General features: G+C 42.6%; 1 protein-coding gene across 1 annotated transcript in view; it reads right to left on the bottom strand.

Moving 5' to 3' along the window:
• Positions 1-17,291, bottom strand: part of LOC149173395 (putative nitric oxide synthase) — a 206,512-nt gene that overhangs the window by 174,198 nt on the left and 15,023 nt on the right. The gene's annotated exons all lie outside the window — the stretch shown is intronic.

The raw sequence follows: 17,291 nt of genomic DNA, 5'->3' as shown, positions 1-17,291 counted from the left end.
GAATGAATCAAATCAAGTATCCCAGTCGCTCTGCTGTCACTGCTGGGAAAAGGGGATTTGGCAAACTTGCCCATCGCACAACCTCTGCAAGTATCAAAGTGATCAATACTGAAATCTGGCACACCTGTAGTGATCTCCCACAATGTCCTCAAGGCTCCATGATACATATGTCCCATCCTGCGGTGCCAAATCTCACACAGCTCGGAACTGCGAGCTCTGCTGTCGATACTACTGCTCAATGCCAAAAGGGGCTGGAATGCAAACTTGTACACCTTTGCATGGCGTACACCTATCACTCTAGCTGAATCAACTGGAGTTCCCCTGGGATACATCAACACCTGTCCTCCCCTGAACAGTACCTCATATCCTCTGTCCTCCAAAGCTGAGACAGATATGAGGTTCTTCCTCATCCCTGGCACATAAAGAACATCTGGCACTTTCAAGGGAGGTTTGGACTCCCTCTGAAATGTCAGTGTCCCCACCCTGACTGCTCTAACAACTCTGTCATCACCGAGTACTACATCTATATCAGTGCCACTCTCTGAAAGCTCTGAGAAGTACTCACAGACTCCTGTCATGTGACGTGAAGCCCCACTGTCCACATACCAGATACCTGAAGATGCTCCGCTAATCGAGGGAAAAGCATGCTCGCTCTGAACCTGTGTGGCAGGTGATCCTGCACTAGAGGACTCACACGTAGTGAACGCAAACTCCCGGTCAAAACGACCTGCAAAGTCCTCAATCTCTGCTGAAGCTGACACGTCCTGGTTCTTCCCCTTCTTCTTCTTCTTCTCCGGACACACAACTACATAGTGTCCCATCTTTTGACAATTCCAACACTTCACCTTGGAATAGTCCTTCTATGTGTTCCCCTGTTTACCTTCACCTTTGCCTTTGCCCCCACCACTGCTTGTGGAAGCCTGCTTCTTCCCTTTCCCTTTCTTGCCTCCTGCCACCAGTGCTACATCCTCATCCTGCTCAACTGGCTTGGCTGCCCCAAGCTGACCTTTCCTGATCTCTGTCTGAATGCAATCATCCCAAAACCTCTCCCATGTGGGAAGGGTCTCACGTGCACAAACCCCATCAGCAAAGTTCAACCATGAACGGGGGAGGCCATTCACTGCAATCCGCACCAACTCAGTGGGTGGAATGGCCTCTCCAATCGCTGCCAACTCATCTCTCACATTAATAATCTTTGTGAGATATCTAGCTGCACTATCATTACCCATCTTAATGTTCTTTAGCTTCTCCTTCAGGACCATCTTTCGGTTCTCATTGGTACTCTGGTAGAGATTGGACAATGCTGTCCACATCTCATGGGCATTGCTCTTTCCTCTCACATGAGGAATGCAATGGTCTTTGATTCCGTCTAGAATCAACCTCTTACCCTTGTTCTTTTTATTATAAGTTGTCAACTGAGTAGCATCAGTAGGCACAACAACAGGGTTCTGTGTGGTATGCACCATGATATCCCAGACTTCTGCCTCCTCAAAGATCAATGTTGTTAAAAGCGCGATCGGGATTAAATCGGCGCAGGGAACGAATCAGAAAAAATCGGAAAAATTGGGAAAAAATCGGAAAAAAACGGGAAAAAATCGTTTGGTACAAAAATATTCATTTTTTTTCATTTTTTTTCAATTTTTTTAATATCTAAACCATCTACAACATAAAATAAATACATTGACACATAAATATGATAAAAAAACTAATATATAAGATGTTTAATATCATTTCTAGCGCTAAAATCACACATAACATTGAATCATGTCCTGAATAGTAAGTCCCAACTCAGCCTCAAAATATCAACAAAAAATATGATAATGTATCTCATCATGTCATAATGTCATATACAATAAAATGAAAGTCTAATCCTATTGATTTCCTCTGCCCCTCTTGCGAGAAAATGCCACAACTTTCCCTTTCCCTCTAGATGTAGATGCCGGTGCCCGTGCAGGTGGAAATGGCAGTGGAGTCTGATGTGATCTAGACGTTGAAGAACTAGAAGTAGGAGCTATAGGAGGTAGACCACGTCCTCTACTGGTGGCAGGGGTAGCCCGGACAGGTGGTGTCACCTGGAAACATTACAATCTCCCAATCCTGAAATCCTGAAAAACTGATAAGTCTGCTGGATTTTAAATGAAATCTAAAATTCTACTTTCTCCATATGAAATCCAATGAGGCTGGAACCACTCTCAAACATCCTGAGTCATTTCATGGTAATGTTAAAAATTTAAGTAAAAGGATGAAAATGAAGATTAAGGAGAATGTCACTTTTACTTTAAGAATTTAACATTACCATGAATAGCATATCCATACTAGAGCCTAGACTTGATCATTAAACTACCCCACTCAAAAATTATTTGTTTCTTTCAAAAAACATTGCATGAAAAAACCCAAAAAAAGTTATAAAACTATGCTGCCCTGAGCCCCCACGATTTTTTCGTTAAAAATCGCGCTTTTTTCGTTAAAAATCGCGCTTTTTTCGAAAAAAGCGCGATTTTTTCAGTAAAAATCGGCAAAAAAAAAGTAGGCGATTTTTTCGTATAAAAATCGCGATTTTTTCATTAAATCGCGATTTTATCGCGATTTTAACAACACTGTCAAAGATACTCTGCATTCTCTCCTTCCAAACGTTGTAATTTGTATGCCCATCCAGCCTATCCTCCACCCTCAATCCCAATGACATCCTGTTGTCCTAAAACTGAAAAATAGCACTGCTGTAGTAAAGATAAAACTGTTGTTTATGAAAAAAATCAGCTTGCTGGAATTTTCTGAGTGAAAAATCAGCAGCTGTAATTTTTCCTTTTGCTGTCCCAAACTGTCCTTCAGCACTCAAGCTCTGATACCATGTAGAAATTTCTCATTTCCCACCCCGGTTTTCAGTTTCTCCTTATTTCTCCCATATAGTTAAATGCCCTTTCCCATAACCATACATTTAACAAGCTGAAAAAAATAAATTTGCTGAAAACACAAATTCTGGAAATTTTACAGAACGCTGGAAATTGCAGAAATAAAAATCAGCAGTAATAAACAGCCATTAAAACACATTTAAACACTGAGATTTTTGATCAATGTGACCCTGGAAAAACCCCCTACAACATTTGGGGAAAACCAGTTTGAGAGCTCTTCTTTATTTCTGGAAAATGCCTTTTTACAGTAAGAGAAATATTCAGCAAAAATCAGCAAGCAAACTTTTACAACTTATCTCAGCCTTGCTGAAACTCCGCCCTGCTGAAACTCCGTTGTACAGACTTGCTGAAACTCGGCCCTGCTGAAACTCCGCTCTGCTGAAACTCCGCAGCTCACTGTCCAGAAATCTCCCTTGCTTTCTTGCTCTCCTTCTCTCAATCTGTTCATGAAAGAATTAATGACCTTTTCCTCATTTTCCTCCTTTAATCTAACCCCAAGTGACTTTTGGGTGATCCAAGTGACTTTTGGGTGATCCCTAAATCCAATGGCTGAAATAGATTGAGATCTAAGGCTGAATTTAAATGCTCATTTAAATCTCACTTTTTATTTCTTAATTCGCCCCACTTTAATAAAGACCCACTTAATCATTTATTTCCAAAGTCACTTTTCCTTTCTAATTTTTCATTGACTTTATAAAAGTCACTTTAAAATTAGACTTAGTAACTTTATCACTTAAAGTCACTTTTAAATTAGATTTAACTTTATAAAATTATAAAGTCACTTTAGGAGAAAAATTAAATTCTTTTGGACACTTTTCCCTAGGCCAAAGATCAAAGCCTAAGGGAACCACCTATCCTCCGGTACTAAATTTCAACAGTAGATTGTCTCCTTGATCATCTTTGTGTATACATACTGTTGTTGTAGACTTACCCCTTGATCTAGGGTTTGATCAAGGTATCGTTCTTGATCTTCTTTCAGTTTGCTATGCTTGAATCTTGATGTTGGCATGTCTCTTTTCTGCCCTTCTTTGACTATTGAACCAGTCCCTCTGATACCATGTTGAAGAATCTAGGGCATGTAGACATTAGCTTGATTCTTCGTTACATGATAAAAATTTGTGAAGTATTTAAACAATTTATCATAGTTAGAGGTTCCATTCATTATTAGTATATTTGATTACTTCATCAAACTGCTACCAAAAACAAAAGAGACAAGAACACAAATGTTTTGGCTTTCTGCCAGGGCCAAAACCTCTCCCTCGTGGAGAGGAAAATCCATGCATAAATTCTTCTTATAGAGATTCCATTGACGAATACCAAGACCATGACCCTTGACACATTTTGCCTCTCCAAGACCAAGATACCAAACCTCCTTTTAGGCACTGCTAAGATCATCCTCATTGTTGCATCATAGAAGCTATTACATCATCACTGAGACCTTCATTGTTGCTTCTTTACCATATCAACGAGATCTATCGAGATCTCCACCGCGATCTCTATACTTTCATCAATGCAGTGAGAGCTAGATCTTCATCAATGTACTTTAGCTAAGATTATCATCACATTAATTGTGAGCATGTCAAGAGTGTATTTCTAGACCGTGATTACAACAGGGGAACCTTATTCCAAGAAAGTGAGAATACACAAAGACAATAAGGGATCTGGGCTCCTTTTCATCATATATATACATGGACTGTTGAGAGATAAGTCCATCAAGACTGTGGTAACGTTTCTTTTCAGTCTCCACATTTGAGACTAGGACCATGATACCCATCTCACTGAAATTTTATATCACTGTATTTCTCTTTAACCAAAAATGTTGATCCATTGTGTTTATCACCGAGACTGTTACAAGGATATCATTGGTATGCCGAGACTGTAGAATGCCGAGACAGAGTTAGTGACATGCCCAGACTACTTTGTTGCTTTCTCCATGCCAAGTTACCACCTTCAAATCTTAGGTATGGTGACATCATTCACTGCTCCATGCATCGAGGTTGTGACTGCACCTAAAAAACCAAACTAGGTGCAATCAAACCCTACTACAGCTCCTCTCATTATCACTGTGGCTCCCTCTTCATGACTGCGGCTTCCCTCTTCATGACTGCAGCTCCTTTCATTATCACTGTGGCTCCCTCTTCATGATTGTGGCTTCCCTCTTCATGACTATAGCTCCTCTCATTATGACTGTGGCTCCCTCTTCATGACTGCGGCTTCCCTCTTCATGACTACGGCTCCTCTGCGGCTTCATACCTTGATGCAGCTTCACCTCTATGCGAGTTTTTTCCTACTCCTTTGCGGATACCCCAACAGGGTATTTATAGTAGTCATCTCATATATGCAAGTCGGCATCAACTTGTGAACCGATGTGTCTATTATTTCAAGCCGACATGACATAATTATATATATTTAAAACATTTATTTGAGCCGACATGATCATCTCCTTATCGCTTTGTTTGCAGACTTCGGAAGGCTTGTTTTGAGGCATTGATCTTGGTCTTGGAGGGTTGTTAGACAACTTTGAAGACTTGTACATATTTACATAAACTCATGAAGAGTTTCTATACACATGACATGACTCTTTGACATATAAATAAATCCTAAAGACATCAAGAAGAAATCTTTCACCTAGTGACACTTCTTGCTCATGAAACCCATGTAGCAAGATTACAAAGATAATTTATTACATCAAATACAAAGATTGTGTCATTATGAAGATCGAACCTAGTTACACTTTCTTCAACATTTTGTAGACCCTTTCCCCACTGGAAACTCTTACCACTTGTTATTATGACATGGAGTGGCGTTGCTACTGCTAAAAATGAGGCTCTAAATTTCCTCAAGTACTGTATTACCCCAATGAAACTCCTAACCTTAGAAACATTAGTAGGCACCAGCCATTTCATTATGGTCTCCACCTTGGCAGGATCTACCTGCAACTCTCCTCCACCTATCACATACCAGATACACCATCAACTGTTGTGCAAACTCACACTTCTTGAGATTTGCTAGCAGTTGGTGCTTCTTTAATGTCTCCAACACCTGCATCAAATGTGAGACATTCTCCTCCCAGTTAGCTCTGTATAACAATATATCATCCAAATAGACAATAACAAATGAATCTATAAAAAGGTGGAGTACATCATTCATTAATCTCATAAATGTAGATGGTGCATTGCATAGGACAAATGGCATGACTAACCACTCATACAAACATTATCTAGTTTTGAAGGCTATTAAAATTGGCAACTAGGGTCAAACTCCATGTGGGTCATCTTATTAATGGAAGCTGATATTTTTCTTGGATCCCTCTCATCGAGAGGTGTAGGATTGATCTAAAGATCATCTGATTCCGATAAGTATTCATGGAGATATGAATTTATTTGTGTTATGGGACAATTCGTCAAGGTTGGCCAGCAACCAAATAAACCCCACTTGTGCTCAACGTTTTAGTATAAATAGAGGTGGCCTTTAAGTCATTTCAACACACTTGGGATCTCTTCCTCTCTACTTGTCTTTGGGTTTTAGTAGGAGGAGAGATCCTAAGGGATAACGTTGCCCTAATCCAGAGGGCAGAAGTGGGAACTGCCGGAATTGCCGGAAAAGCCGAAACTGTCGGAATTGCCGGAATTGTCGGAATTGCCGGGAATAGCCAGAATTGGCGAAACTGTCGAGAATTGCCGGAATTTTCGGAATTGCCGGAACTGCCGGAACTGTCGGGAACTGCCGAGAAAAGCTAAAACTGTCGGGAATTGTTGGAATTGTCGGAACTGCCGGGAATAGCCAGAATTGCCGGAACTGCCAGGAATAGTCGAAATTGCCTGAACTGCCGGGAACAGCCGGAATTGCCAGAACTGTCGAAACTGCCGGGAACTACCGGAACTGCCGAGAATAGCCGGAATTGTTGGAACTGTCGAGAATAGCCAGAACTGTCGGGAATAGCCAGAATTGTCGGGAACAGCCGGAACTGTCGGGAAAGCTGACGCGGAGGGCAGAAGCCGGAACTGTCGGGAACTGCTGAAACTGTCGAAACTGCCAGAACTGCCGGGAATAGCCGGAATTGCCGGAACTACCGGAACTGCCGGAAATAGCCGAAATTGTCGAAACTGCCGCATTAGCCAAAGCATCTGTCTCCGAAGGAGAGCAGCATGCAAGGGACAACTAACTAACATTGGGACAGTTGTATGGTACTTAGCAGCAAATACACCAAGCATGCAATGTTACAGCTAGCATGCAAGGGACAGCTAGCATGCAACAGCAAGCATGCAAAGGACAACAAGCATGCTAGGGACAACAAGCAAGCAAGATGCAGCCAGCACATAGGTTAGTATGGCAACATGGTGCAGCAATGGCACATAATGCAGTACAATGATGGGTACAGTCATGATTAATGAAGCATGATGAGATGCAGCATAGTGATGATGGGTGCAGCATGGTGCAACACGGTGAGGTGCAGCATGATGACGAAATGCAGCACAACGATAGGTGAAGGAGTCACCTTGGAGAATCAGTTGAAGCAGCATGTCTTCAACTAATCTCATGTATCATCTTCTTAGAGATGATCTATGCTCTTATTTAGATAAGTCAAAGTGTTGACTTTTGTTGTAAACGTACTAACTCTCCCTCTCTCTGTTGAACTATTGAAGAACATATAAGAAGAATTGATCAAGGGTTTCCCCACATTGGGGTTTGTCCCTGGCTAGCACCACATCCTGTGTCCTCTTGTCTTGGCTTGTCTTCTGCTATTTATGTTTATGTTCTATCTACAGTTTACTTTAATACTGATGTGATTGCTAATCTGGAAAAGATATTGAGCTAACTGTGAAAATTGAAATAAATTGCTCTAAGCATAGAACATACCTAAAATTAACAAAGACGGTATTCCAAGTATCTTCTTTGACTCGAACCTAATGATATCCAGACTTTAAGTCCAACTTGGTGAAGTATTTTGATTGTTGCAACTAATCCAGCAGATCATCTATCCTGGGCAGGGGGTACCTGTTCTTGAGCGTGATTTTTTTCAACACCTTGTAATCTGTACACATCAGCCAAGTCCCATCCTTCTTTGGTACAATGATGATGGGTAACCCACATGGTGATGTACTTGGTCGAATGACACCCTGTTCTAGTAACTGTTGCAATTGTTTCTTCACCTCACTTGCTTATATAACAAAATGTATGTACATCCCAATATTTAGCAATGGGGAGTCTGGCGATAGTTGGATCTCGTGCTCCACTTCCCTCTTGGGTGGTAACCCTTTAGGCTCCTGGAACACATCCCTATATGCCTGTAGCAACTCTTCCAATTGTTTTTGTTTCTTAGTATACTCGTCCAGGGATAGCTTTCCTCTTACTAACTCTTCAACAGACTGACTTTCTCTTAAATATAGTAAAACATACCTTTTGCTAGAACTAATCAATTTCTTGGTTTGGTTGGCACTTACTAGCAAAATTTTCGACTTATCTTTGTGCGCGTTGATGGTGAACGATTTTCCATCCTTGACGAGCTGGTATTGGTTGGCTCTCTGCATGAATATTGCATCTTGCATGTACATGTAGGGACTTCCAACCACCACTCTGCATGCATCAAGGGGCACTACATCTAGTTATACTTCATCAATAAAATCAACACTAATGGAAAATATAATTTTATAATGTTTTGTTACCTTCAACTCTGCATCCTTATTTACCCATCCCAATGGATATGGGGCTCGAATGATCACAAACTTCCAATTCCAATTTGTTGACCAGCTCTACTGTAATGAGATTTGCCTGTGATCCTGAGTCAAACAGAGCATCAATCTGTCTTCTTTACTTGTATCTTTATGTGGAAGAGTTTGGTCATTTTTTTCTCTTCTTGTTGTTGAAGGCTACTCAGATTCACCTTCTTCTGCACTGATGTATAGACAATCGTCTCATCCACATCCAAGCTACTTTCAACCAGGTTGCTCGAATTGATGGCTATGAGATTCTTCTTCTTCTTGTCTTTCTTTGTGTTCATCGAGTTAAACTCTAGATGTAACTTCCAGCACTTCTTCTTTGTATGGTCGTCAATGTTACAGTAGCTGCAGTGGTTACTAGGATCTTCGCACTGGTGTGTTGTGGTTGTCGTCTTCTTATCTTTTCCCCATTTCAACTTCTTCTTCCCCTCCTTATAAGCATCTTGTTCCTCCTTCTTCTTCGATCTACTTGATTACCCTTTCTTCAGGCCTAGGTTCTGCAGGTACTATGCCTGTACAGAAGCCTCGTCCACCAATCTGGGCTTGAACAACACCACTTGCTTCCACAAATGGTTGTGTAGACCCCACATATACTTGAGGAGTACATATGGATTCTCTGGGGAGATACCCAACATTATGCCCATCTTTCTCAACTCTGTGGAGTACTCTTGTACACTCTGCCCTTCTTCTACTTGAAGTAGTGTCACTAGATCCATTGGTCCTCTACATACCCAATAGGTAAAATTATGACTTTATGAGGGTTTTGAAATCCTCCCACTTAGTCACTAGAGGATCTCCCTCCAACCTCAAGGTCTCTGTGTGGCTCTCCACCAAGTCAAGGCTTGGCCCTCTAATTTCAGCAGCACAAATGAAATCTTTTGTTCCTCCTCTATATGATGAACACTTAAATACACTTCTAGTTGCTACAACCAGTGATTCAGCTTCAAAGCGTCAATCTTGCCTTAGTACGGCTTAATATTGACCTTTGCTTCCATTTTGAACAAAGACTGTGAATGATTCACAGCACTCAAACTGAGTTGATCTTTTTTGGGTCCTCTCTTCGACTGGTTCTCTATTTCTTTTCGTTCTTCTGATCTCCCCTCTGATCTGTCCTCTACATTAGAACCCCCATCTTCTCCAAGTAGCCCAAGCTTATTGTTCAATATCGGCATGAGCTGATTCAAATTGCAGTTTACATTTGCAAATTGTGCTTCCAATCATGAAAACCTCCTCTACAGGATCAACAGGGTTATTCAAAGATTCGTCAGCCGTGATTAGGGTTTTACGACTTTTAACTCAACCGATCTAGATCCCTTGCAAATCTCCACAACCTACCCAAATAAACCTACTCTGATACCAATATGATCCGTAAATTGTCGTGGATATTCCACTAGACAATTTATCACAACAGATCTGATAAAATTATGTTTAAAAAAAAACTACACTTTTACAGTTCTATTTCTCTTTAGATTTATGGATATCTGGATTAATGTTAATTGTGTATGCATGTAGATTAAAATTATGCAGAAAATTGAGAACACCGAAATAAAACTCACAAACACATTTAACACAAGATATGACATGGGAAACCCTTTTGGGAGAAAAACGGCCGCTTTGCTCTCTTTCTCTTAATAGAAAATTGTTGCGAGTAAAAAGAAGTATGGTTTGTGGCCTGAGAGCTACTACAATGCACAAATCCTCTTTATGTGCTCTATATCCTATCCCCCTCAGTTATTTTGCTCACATATGGAACAAATGCACTAGAAAATAATGGAAACCCTTTTCCTCCTAGTGGCCCAATTATGTAATAGTGGTTAGGTTTGACTACTTCAACTCTCAACTAGAGTTACAATATAGACTCTTCTAGAGTCTGCTTCATCATAATCACGTGGCTAGCTCCTTTTTCATGAAGAATGGGGCTTGTCGTGGCATCCTCTCGCATTATGGTGGTAAAAACAGGAAGGTCAACTTTCTAGTGGCATAACTTTTGCATAAGGACTCTGATTGACATGATTTTTGTGTCATTGGAAGGTCTCTATGTGTAGAATATGAAAATAAAGTGTTGTGCTAAAGTGGCAAAGTTTTACCCCAAAAAAATGTCATTTGATGCTTCAAAATGCTCCTAGAAGGTTTTAGACCCCAATTTGCCAAACTGGGTCCCGCCGATAAAAAATGGTTTTGCAAGCTGATTCCTCCACTTTTTCCACTCTGAAAGCATCAAGATGGATGACAAACAATATAATGATCCAATCTAGATCAGATAATGAAGTCTATTAGGTGAAGAAAATACCTAGCAGCAAGGTGACTATTGTTGGCATAGTACAATGGACAAAAGGTGTCAACATGTGAGCAGCAAGTTGACAAAAGACAAAAGGAGTTGATCTTCTCTATGACAAGGAGGGGGCAAAGGACAGCCAAGAACAGTGGACAAAGAGGACTAAAAGGGTTGCTTGTCAAGGACTACATCAGCAAGTAATTCAAGTTATTTTGTCTTTGTTTTGCGCGCAGTTGTGTGTCTAAAGGATTAGACTTCAGCCCTAGTTGAATAGTCAAAGGACATAATGGTATTTGTGGTATTATAGCATTGTATTAGGGTTTCTAGAGGGACATGATCCCTGGTACCAGAACCCTATGATTTTCTTGTTGATCGACTGATAAGAAAAGTTTTGGACCATATATATCTTGTGTACTTTTATTGATTTCACTACTGTTATATTCCACTGTGCGAAGTTGTTTTTTGTTGAGCACTGCTAGTGTGTTTATGCTAATTTTAGATATGTTCTATGCTTAGAGCAATTTATTTCAATTTTCACAGTTAGCTCAATATCTTTTCCAGATTAGCAAACACATCAACATTAAAGTTGTTGATTTGGGGTAGCATCGGATGTGCTTTAGCCATGAAATTTGGTGGAGAGGTTGGGGCACATGAGATATCCAATACCCAGAAAGGGTTTGGGCAGATTCTAAACAGATCAGGAGATATTAAAATAATTAATATTTTTAATGGAATCCCTAAGTCTAAACTTAGGGAAAATAAAATATTAATGTGTATTAATATGAATCTGTGTTAGAGTGGTCCAAAAGACATGGATCAAGCCAGATCTAATCTTAGTCGTTGATTAGGGACTTAATTTCGGTTGTTGAGATGTCAACAGGAAAAGTATAAGAGGAGGATTGAGGGTCACTTGGAGAATTCACCAGAGTGATCAGTCATTCTATTCTCTAGAGCGGGGTTTGCTAAGAGAGATAGAATCAGTGATCGGGAGAGCAGCTGAGGGGCATTGAGTATAGAGAGACAGAGAGGCAGAGATAGTGCCGAGATAGTAGCAAAGCAGCCAGAGAGAGATGCAAGAGCAACCAATGCTCACGTAGGGCCACGCAGAGGCAGCTAAGTGCTGCGCAGAGCACCAGAGGGGCCAGCGTAGATGACGCATAGGCTCAGAGAGCTGACACAAGGCCTCCTGGGGCTGACGTAGTGCCAGCACTGGGCTAGGAGAGGCTGACGCATTCCAGATTGTGCAGACGTTGGGGTTTCTGGGGCAGATTGGTGCTAAGTAGCTGCCGAAAGGATTATCCGGGGTTTCAACCAGTAGATTTGTCAGAAACCTAAAGGTATTACTGCCAAGGAAATTCTCTGTTGGGTAGGCCAATTTCAGCACCCAGATTGTACTCTGATATTGCTTAATAAGAAAACCCTCAGATAGCTGCACAGGTTTTCCCACATTGGGTTTTTCCAGGGACATTAGTCCAAAAATAATGGTGTCATGTGGTGTGTTTGTTCTTGTTTCTTTTAGTTGCTGATCTGTAGTATGTTGAGCATGCACTAGTGTTTATTTTTAGTATTTACTTTGTAAATAACTTGTTAAGGAAAAATAACAAGTAGGTAGGAATAAATCAGAAAAAGTGCATGAAGGGTTTCTAAGTAAGTAAACTTAGAAACTTCAACATGGTATCAGAGGGTGATTGCAGATCACAGGAGGACTAAAAGACATTAGCCATCGCAGCAATAGCAGCAGAAAACAGTTGTCCCAAGGTGACAGAAGTTGTTTCTAGCAACGCAGAAGCCAAGAAGTGTGACGTAGAGCCAGCCAGGGCCACGCAGAGGAAGCCGGGAGCTGCGCAGAACCCCAGAAAGGCCACCGTTGTTGATGCAGAGGGCCAGAGGGCTGACGCAGGGCATCCCAGGGCTTATGCAGACCCATCTAGGGTGGCGCAGAGCCAGCGTGAGGCAAAGAGGGGCTGACGCAATTCACAGAGAGGCAGTTGCTGGGGTCTAGAAGGCTGCAGGAATATTGCAGAGTGGAGTTGGTGAGGTAATGTAGTCAGAACAGTACCTGATAGAGCAGGGCCAGAGGAGTTATTACCGAGGGTTTCTAGCCGAGGAACCCGGATCAGCAATGCAGTTGCACGAGTCGATCAGAGTAGGGGGCATCTCGACAAGCGGCAGAAGGATTTCCAGGAGGGAAATCAAGACTCAGAGGGAGTCCAGAAGAGAACTTCCAGACGGGAAGTAGAGACTCAGAGGAGTCGAACAGAGAACTTCCAGGAGGGAAGTAGATGAACATCATGGCACTACACGGGGTAAGAGACCAGGATAGACTGGACAGAGCATCGAACTTCGCAGTCTGGAAGGCCAGAATCTTATCAATGCTTCACAGGAATCGTGTCAAGAACTTCGCCTTGAAGGTAATAGATGTCCCAGTCGACCCCAATGATAATGATAGGTACGAAGAGGCGATGGTGAGGGCCAAGTGCACTATCCTTGACGAGGTCAAGGATCATGTGGTACCACATATAGCCGAGAAGGAAACAGCGTTTGAGATGTGAGAGGCTCTCAAGAAGCTGTATCAGCATACTTGTGTGCAGAGAAGAATGTTGCTCGAGAACCAGATGAGGTCGTATTAGATGAAGAAGAGTCAATCGATTGACACCTTCCTCGGAGAACTGAATGAGATCCGAGACCAGTTGACTACTATAGGAGCGACACCGGATCAGGAGCTTATGGTGAGGACAGCCCTGAATGTTGTCTCAGAAGATTGGGAAGTATTTGTCCAAAGTATCCTGGGCAGAGGGACTCTCCCACCTTGGGATGAGATGTGGGCAGCTCTTCGCCAGGAAGAGATCAGACGATAGTCGAAGACAGGTAGCAGCAGCAAAGGGATCAAGGTCAAGCAGGAGGAGGAGGATGTGGCCCTAGCATCTGAGGGAAAGTAGGAAAAGCGGAAGAAGAAAGATCTCTCCAAGATCAAGTGCTTCCACTGTGAGGAGCTGAGTCATTATGCGACCCAGTGTCCAAGGAAGAAGAGTAAGGGAGAGTCTTCCGAGACTAAGGCAGCGCCAGCACGGGCAGAGAAGGGAGTTTTGACAGACGATGACTGTGCCATGAGTGCACACACGCCACTTGAGCGAAAGTGGGGAGACATCGAGTTGTAGTCAGATGGACTACATGTGATGAGGGGCAGGATCCTCAGCGTACCCAGCCTCTTGGATTAGACCTTGCTACAGGAGCCCCGACGAGGAGTAGCAGGACTGGCTGATGTGGGTAGAGACGGATGCGGATGGAGCGGCAGCAGTGCAGGAGTCCCAAGACAGCGCAGAGCTAGCAGATTGCAGCAATGCGAGAGGCACAGGAGTGTTGCACCAGTGCAAGAAGGCACATAGAGATGTGCAACGGTGCGAGATGCAGGGAGTTGTTGCAGCAGAGTAGAGGTCAGAGATAGGGAGCACTTGTCAGCGGCAAAGGGAGCTTTAGCATCAGTGGGTGTCTCTAGCCCAACAAGGAGGTCAGTTGGGAGATCAGTTACTTACTTCTCAATAACTAAGTTGCAATGCAGCAGTGGGCAGCACGATGCAGCTTGATGAGAGGAGGTGCAATGCGGATGTAGTGCTGGGAGAAAGGACCACCAGCAGCGCGGATGCAGAGGGAGCTGATGTACAGATGCAGCAATGGTAGTGGCAGAACCATGGGCAACAGTACAGGATGCAGCAGTACAGAGGATGTTGGGCAGGAAGGCCTAGCATCAGCACAAGTACCAATGTCGGATGATCAGAGTACTACTCAGTGAGGAGTATTGCTAGAGCACAGTCCTCGCTAAGAGGGAGTGTTGATTTGGGGTAGCATCGGATGTGCTCTAGCCACGAAATTTGGTGGAGAGGTTGGGGCACATGAGATCTCTAATACTCAGAAAGGGTTTGGGCAGATTCTAAACAGATGAGGAGATATTAAAATAATTAATATTTTAAATGGAGTCCCTAAGTCTAAACTTAAGGAAAATAAAATATTAATGTGTATTAATATGAATCTGTGTTAGAGTGGTCCAAAAGACATGGATCAAGCCAGTTATAATCTTAACCGTTGATTAGGGACTTAATCTCGGTCGTTGAGATGTCAACAAGAAAAGTATAAGATGAGGATTGAGGGTCACTTGGAGAATACACCAAAGTGATCAGTCATTCTATTCTCTAGAGCGAGGTTTACTAAGAGAGATAGAATCAGTGATCGGGAGAGCAGCTGAGGGGCATTGAGTAACGAGAGGCAGAGATAGTGTCGAGACAGCAGCAGAGAAGCCAGATAGAGAAACGAAACAGCAGCCAGTGCTCACGCAGGGCCACACAGAGGCAGCTAAGTGCTGCGTAGACCACCAGAGGGGCCAGCGTAGCTAACGCAGAGGCTCAGAGAGCTGACACAGGCCAAGATAGGCTGACACGGTGCCAACGTTGGGCTAGGAGAGGCTGATGCAGTCCAGATTGGGCAGACGCTGGGGTTTCTGGGGCAGATTGGTGCTAAGTAGCTGCCGGAAGGATTATCTGGGGTTTCAACCAGTAGATTTGTCAGAAACCTAGAGGTATTACTGCTAAGGAAATTCTCTGTTGGGTAGGCCAGTTTCGGCACCTAGATTGTACTCTGATATTGCTTAATAAGAAAACCTTCGGATAGCTGCACTGGTTTTCCCACATTGGGTTTTTCTGGGGACATTAGTCCAAAAATAATGGTGTCATGTGGTGTGTTTGTTCTTGTTTCTTTTAGTTGCTGATCTGTAATATGTTGAGCATGCACTAGTGTTTATTTTCAGTATTTACTTTGTAAATAACTTGTTAAGGAAAAATAACAAGTAGGTAGGAATAAATCAAATAAAGTGCATGAAGGGTTTCTAACTAAGTAAACTTAGAAACTTCAACAAAAGTAAACTGCAGATAGAACACAAACATAAATCACAGAAGACAAGCCAAGACAAGAGGACACAAGATGTGGCGCTAGCCAGGGACAAACCCCAATGTGGGGAAACCCTTGATCAATTCTTCTTTTATGTTCTTCAATAGTTCAGTAGAGAGAGAGAGAGAGAGTACATTTACAACAGAAGTCAACACTTTGACTTATCCAGATAAGAGCATAGATCATCTATAAGAAGATGATACATGAGATCAGTTGAAGACACGCTGCTTCATCTGATTCTCCATGGTGACTCCTTCACCTATCATTGTGCTGCATCTCCTCATCATGTTGCACCTCACCGTGCTGCACCATGCTGCACCCATCAACACTATGTTGCATCTCATCATGCTTCATCAATCATGATTGTACCCATCACTATACTGCGTCATGTGCCATTGCTGCACCATGTTGTCATACTGTCATATGTGCTTGCTTGTTGTACCTTGCATGCTTATTGTCCCTTGCATGCTTGTTGTACTATTGCTTGCTTCATGTACTTGCTGCACCAAGTACCATACTGCTGTCCCATTATTGTTTTGTCTCATCATACGATTGTCCCAACATCTTGCAGTTGTCCCTTTGATCATTGCAGCATTATATCATTGTTGTCCCAACATCTTACAGTTGTCCCTTGAATATTGCAGCACTATATCATTGTTGTCCCTTTGATCATTGCAGCATTATATCATTGCTGTCCCAACATCTTGCAGCTGTCCCTTTGATCATTGCAGCATTATATCATTGCTGTCCCAACATCTTGCAGCTGTCCCTTTGATCATTGCAGCGTTAGATTATTGCTGCCCCATCATCTTGCAGCTGTCCCTTTGATCATTGCAGCATTATATCATTGTTGTCCCATCATCTTACAGCTGTCCCTTGAATATTGCAGCACTATATCATTGTTGTCCCATCATCTTGCATCTGTCCCTTTGATCATTGCAGCATTATATCATTGCTGTCCCATCATCTTACAGTTGTCCCTTGAATATTGCAGCACTATATCATTGTTGTCCCAACATCTTACAGTTGTCTCTTGAATATTGCAGCACTATATCATTGTTGTCCCAAAAACAAGCTACTACTCCAGCTATTAACTCGGCCTCCATTGAGGAACTCAGGCCTCCTCCACGCTGTCTTAGAACCTCCCTCTCTTGTTGTGGTTAGGGTAATCCATAGACTGCGTTAAGGTTCTAGGGCATCCATTAAGGGTATAGACCCTTTTTTAGGCTGCGTTGAGGGCTTACATTGCTGCCCTTCTTGACTGCATATACCTCTTCATAGGTTATGTTAGGGCTTCCCCATAGGGCAGCGTTACGGATTCTCCATAGGGCAGCATTAGGGCTTCTCCATAGGGCATCATTAGGGCAGCGTAGGGCCTCTCCATAGGGTTGCGTTAAGGCAGTGTAGGGCCTCTCCATAGGGTTGCATCAAGGCAGCGTAGGGCCTCTC

The sequence above is a fragment of the Pinus tabuliformis genome, chromosome 4_2, assembly GCF_031772625.1.
Source record: "Pinus tabuliformis cultivar Carrire ecotype Pingquan chromosome 4_2, CPIR1, whole genome shotgun sequence".
NCBI lineage: Eukaryota > Viridiplantae > Streptophyta > Pinopsida > Pinales > Pinaceae > Pinus > Pinus tabuliformis.
The sequence above is the reverse complement of the archived record's forward strand: the minus strand, read 5'-3'. Positions and strand labels throughout refer to the sequence as shown.